Consider the following 6,000-nt stretch of genomic DNA (forward strand, 5'->3'; position numbering starts at 1 on the left):
GATTATTGAAAGGTCAATGCTCCCACCGAGAGTGATGCGTATCCAATTACTAACATCACAGAGAGTCACTTTCTGGTGCTGCCATTTTTTCAACTTTAGACCTTAACTGTGGTTATTGGCAGGTACCCATGGATCCTGAGAGCAAGTCGAAGACCACCTTCATCACCTCTGGGGGGTTGTACCATTTCAATGTTATGCCTTTTGGTCTGAAGAATGCCCCAGCCACCTTTCAAAGGCTGATGGAGATAGTCCTGAAAGAATTGCTTGGAAACATATGTTTCGTCTATATTGACGACATCATTGTTTATTCACCATCTATGACCCAGCATTTCCTGGACATCCAGAGCATCCTTCAACGGTTGAAAACAGCTGGGTTGACATTAAACCTAAAAAAGTTTTGTCTTCATGAGATCAACTTCCTTGGTCATTTAGTGAACGGACAGGGAATTACTGCTGATCCAAATAAGGTGGAAGCAATCCGCACTTATCCAGTGCCACATAACCTTAAAGAAGTCCAGCGCTTTCTAGGATTGGTGGGGTGGTACCACCGATTTGTGCCAGACTTCTCCAAGATCGCAGAGCCTCTCAACACCCTAAAAAAGAAAGGACACTCATTTCCATTGGAAGTCACAATGCCAATAAGTTTTTGAGTATTTAAAATCATGCCTTACGTCACCCCCCTATCCTTGGACACCCCGATCTCCAACTACTCTTTACAGTGTACACTGATGCAAGCTACATCGGCTTGGGCGCTGTATTAACTCAGCGCAAAGAACAAGGAGGTGAGGAAGTGATAGCCTATGCCAGTAGGACTCTGAATAAAGCTGAGAAAAACTATTCTACCACCGAAAAGGAATGTCTTGCTGTGGTGTGGGCTCTGGATAAATGGCAGCATTACTTAGAACCCCAACTGTTCACCGTACACTGACCATTCTGCATTGCAATGGGTGATGAGCTCCACAAAGACAACTAGTCGACTCATCAGGTGGGCTCTACGACTACAAAGATTTGATTTTGTGATGGAGTACAGGAAAGGGATGTTGAATATAGCACCTGATGCTCTTTCACGAAGGTACTACCTACTTGGATGCAGTGTGTACACCAATCAGAAAGAGGAGGCAGAGTTTCCAATCACCCCTGAAAGTATCTGGGAAGAAAAACATCCTGGTTATGAAATTATGGAAAATATTTTAGGCATTAGCAATGGACCAACTCAATGTGAAGGAACAATATGCAGTATTGGAAGACAAATTGTATCGCACCACTCATCTGGCCGATGGTCGAGTCCATTACAGCCATTCTCAGCAGGCTTGTACCCAAAATTCTCCAATATTACCATTCCAATCCCATGAGTGGACATCTTGGAATTTTCAAGGTGTATAAAAGAGTACAAGACGTTGCCTACTGGTCTGGCATGTGGGCAGATGTAAAAACGCATGTGAAGAGGTGTGTAAAGTGTCAAACTCTTAAGAGTGACAACAAAAAACCGTCAGGAAAACTGCAACCCATTACTACATCACGACCCAATGAAATGCTGGGAGTAGATGTAATGGGGTCACTGCCAAAAAGAACCAAACGACACGAGTACTTACTCGTCTTTGTTGATTATTTTTCTCGATGGGTTGTGTTATTTCCCATGTGGCAAGCTACGGCTCAGACTATTGCTGAAATCTGGCGGAGAGAAGCACTGACTCATTGGGGTGTGCCTGATTACATTCTGTCTGACAGAGGAACCGAATTTGTCTCTGCATTATTCACTGAATTGTGTGCAAAGTGGAATGTGACACACAAATTAACTACTGCATACCACCCGCAAATGAATATGACGGAAAGGGTCAACCGTACCCTGAAGTGTATAATAGCCTCCTTCGTAGAAGATAATCACAAAGGTTGGGACCTCTACCTTCCTGAGTTTCGTTTTGCATTCAATACCACTGTTCAGGAAACAATTGGAATGTCACCTTCTGAGCTCCATCTGGGCAGGAAACTTTAGAGTCCCTTGGACAAAACCTTTCACCCTCTGGTCCTTTGTATGACGTTGATCATCAGTTGTCTCTGCTACAGAAAAAGGCCAAGGAAAACTGCAAAAAAGAGCTCAAACAAGACAACTGAGAAGTTATAACAAAAAACGAAGGGATGTCTCCTTCCAGGAGAAAGATCGCATATGGATTAGAAACTTCCCTCAGTCCAGTTCACAACGCAATTTTAGTGCTAAGCTGGCACCAAAATGGAAGGGACCATATCGCATAATTCAACAGTTGGGGCCCTCTCAACTGTACAGTTGCGCTGGAAACCACAGGAGAAGACGTGCGCACTGTGCATGTATGCAATATGAAGCCTTGTTTTCCTACTGCGAGAGAAATAGAGAATCTTATTCAAGAGAAACTCCAGGAAATTTTCCATGAGACCTCGGATGAGGAAGAAGATTTTTTTGGATTCTAGGGCTTTTTCCCTCTTAAGAACTATGTGTTGTCTTCTCAAGGAGGGGAGAGTGTGGCAGAATGGAAAACTCTGTGGGCCACTTGTTTACATTCACTTTTGATTTCACAAATCAATGACGTAACAGGAGGTGTTCATATCAATTAATGGGAGAAGTAAATATAGGAGCGAGGCTCACACACTAATAGGAGGGATAAAAATACCTTCACCATTGAGCTTTATTCAGTCGTCCAAATAGGAAAGCTGGTCGTAAAAAGGATCATCGCTTGAATATTTGAATAATCTGAAATTGTTCTAATTTACGATAATTATCTGTTTTTCATTTGTTTTGTTTTTTGTTGTTTTTATTGTGGCTGTTTTTTATTATTATTTCCCTTTTATTGTTGGGTGGTGATAAAACTAGTGGTGACTTTCTTTGGCAGTGTGTGGAGTAAATCTATTGTTGGTAATTACAAGTTATGATTGGGAAAAAAGAAAAAAAAAGACAAAAGACTGAATAATTAGAGATTTGAGTTTATTGAGTGTAACAGGTGGTTATTTTAAGCTATCCTGGTTTTTTTTTGGCAGGCCTATACCTTTCTGGTGCCCGCACAAGTTGAATTAAATTATCAAACTTAACTGCAAATTGTTCTCTGGGGCCCACCACCGTTACAAGATCATTAACACTGTGTCTGCTACCACCAGCCCAACAGTAGCAGATGAGTTAGTACAGAAACACGCAGAGCTGTTCGAGGGCATTTGCGTGCTGAAAGACTTTCAGGTAAAGCTTCACCTCAACACTGACATTCACCCAATCTGTCAGCCACATGGACAAGTGCCCTTTCACATCCGACAGAAGGTCGAAAAGGAGCTCAAATGGCTTGAGGATGATGACGTCATCGAGAAAATCACAGGCCATACGCCATGGGTCTCCCCCATCGTGACGCCACCCAAGCCAAAGGATTTGGACAAGGTTAGAATCTGTGTCAACATGAGACAGGCCAACACTGCCATTCAACGTGAACGCCACATCACTCCCACCATGGATGATGTAATCCACGAGTTGAATGGAGCTACAGTCTTCTCCAAACTCGACCTGACTGCTGGTTACCATCAGCTAGAACTCCACCCTGACAGCAGGTACATCACGACTTTTACCACACACCTTGGTTTGAGACGCTACAAGTGCCTGAATTCTTTGATATTTTCAGCGGCAGAGGTGTTCCAGAATGCGATCTGCCAGACGCTGCAAGGCATCGAAGGAGTCTGCTGGGCATGGCAAACTACAGTGCTCGTTTTATCAAAGCTTTTGCTTCCATCTCTCCACCACTAGGTGAGCTGACCAGAAAAGACACACCATGGCACTGGAGCCCTGAGCACGCCAGAGCACTACAGACTATCAAAGACAGCCTGACCAGCGACATGGTAATGTCATACTTCGATCCAGCCAAAGACACAGAGCTTGTGGTAGATGCGAGTCCAGTCAGTCTAGGCGCCGTTTTCTACCAAAAGGATGGAAAGGGAGAGAGACACACCATAGCATATGCTAGCCGTGCCCTCAGTGGCGTAGAAAGACGTTACTCACAAACGGAAAAGGAAGCATTGTCCATTGTTTTGAGTTGTGAACACTTTCACCTGTACCTGTATGTTCAACCCTCGTTCAAAACCACCTGCAAGGATCGAGAGATGGGGACTGAGACTACAGCCCTACAACTTCAGGGTAGAATACAGAAAAGGTGCAGACAACCCTGCCGATTACATCTCCCATCCCGATGCAGACGAGTGAAAGCACAAGAGCGATGAAAGTGGCAGAGGAGTATGTCAACTTTGTGGTTGAGCATGCCACACCAAAAGCTATGACTCTCCAGGAGATAAAAGACAAAACACTAAAAGACCCAATCCTGCAAAAGTTAGGTACCCACATCAGAGACAACACATGGCACAAAATCACAGGCGACACACAACATGCTGAAACACTGAAAAAGTACATAGAGATTAGTGGGGAGCTCACTGTGTCCCGCACCGACGACATCATCCTGCGAGGTACACAAATTGTCATCCCTGCATCCCTCGAGCACAGAGTATTACAGCTAGCCCATGAAGGACACCAGGGCATTGTAAAGACTAAGACATAGCTCAGGTCAAAGGTCTGGTTCCTTACATAGACCAGAAAGCAAGAACTGTTTAGCATGTCAAGCCAACACGCCTATGACACAGTCCCAGCTGCTGAGAATGTCTGAGTTGCCGGAAGCCCCCTGGCTTTAGCCTGGTTCTACCAGATTCTCGTACATTTCATTTGTACAGAGAGTCTGGCCTCGCTCCATTGAGAAACGTTTACTTCCTTGTAGGCGGGTTCTCTGTTAAAGTTCTAAACTATTGGATCTGCCCAGAGTCACTCAGGATCTGCCATAGCCAATCGCTAACGTGTGGTCGTGACGTATGTCATGCGCCGAAACCGGCCGGAAACAACAAGTCCGTTGGATAAGATAAGATGTCTGTCAACGAGAGCTGCAGGTTTTGTGCATTGAATTTAAGAGTTCAAGGAACAATTAAACATTCTAAATGTATATTTGACAAAAAGGACAGTGGTGTATTCAGTCAATTGTCGAAGCTGGGTCTAATCATTAGTAATACGCCGCTGCGGTCGTTTCGGATCTGCAGCAAATGCTGTACAGTCATCACCAGGCTACTGCGCGATACCGAAACATTTCAAAGGTGGAAGAACGATGAGACGAAGGAGACATGCCAGGGGTGAGATGCCAGTTCCACTGACAAGAGAGACAGAGACCCCACACCATCTAAAAATATTGAAATAACATCTGTACACTAAGTGTCCCTGTATATAATGATTTTATTTTATAATAGTTTTAATAATTTGCAGTGCATACTCTCTATCTGCAGATGTGTAATAAACAAAAGATTTTCATATTATGTCTTATTTTTCTTAATTACCTTATTTAACTAGGGTATTCAAAGTTTTGTACATATTTATGACATTTAGTTTATTAAAACAAATTAAATATTTACAACAAGTAAAACTGAAAATGAAACACAAATTAGTCTTCAGAGTATGTGTTTTCACATGTTTATTTATGACATGTAAAAAATTTAGTAAAACAAATTTTAACTATTTACAACATGTAAAACTGACACACCAACCATGCTCCTGCACGAGTACACAAAGGCCCTCAAAGTTTTCTATTCAACACAAGAATCACTAAATTTACTGTTCAGAATCTGAGCTACTGACATGACTCCTGAGTGCATCTTCAACAACAGCATCATCATCATCATCGTCAAAGTAGTTACTGTAATAAAGATCTGGATCAGTTAAATACCCCCCTGAATCATCTTGCAGATCCACATCAATATCACCAAAAACATCATTAATGATGATTAAAATCTCTCTTGCATGGTCCAATCTAAACACAGGAAGGTTAGCAGTAATGTATGTCAGGTCAAATATGTGTTGACAATGGTCCAAAACGGTTCCTAAGTTCATAAGACATGTGTTTTTTCCAAGATCAAGCAGTTGTTTTACTTCTTCATCCACCTTGAAATACTGTCCGGTGTTGTAGAGGA

Source organism: Carassius carassius, chromosome 25 (genome assembly GCF_963082965.1).
Source record: "Carassius carassius chromosome 25, fCarCar2.1, whole genome shotgun sequence".
Lineage (NCBI taxonomy): Eukaryota > Metazoa > Chordata > Actinopteri > Cypriniformes > Cyprinidae > Carassius > Carassius carassius.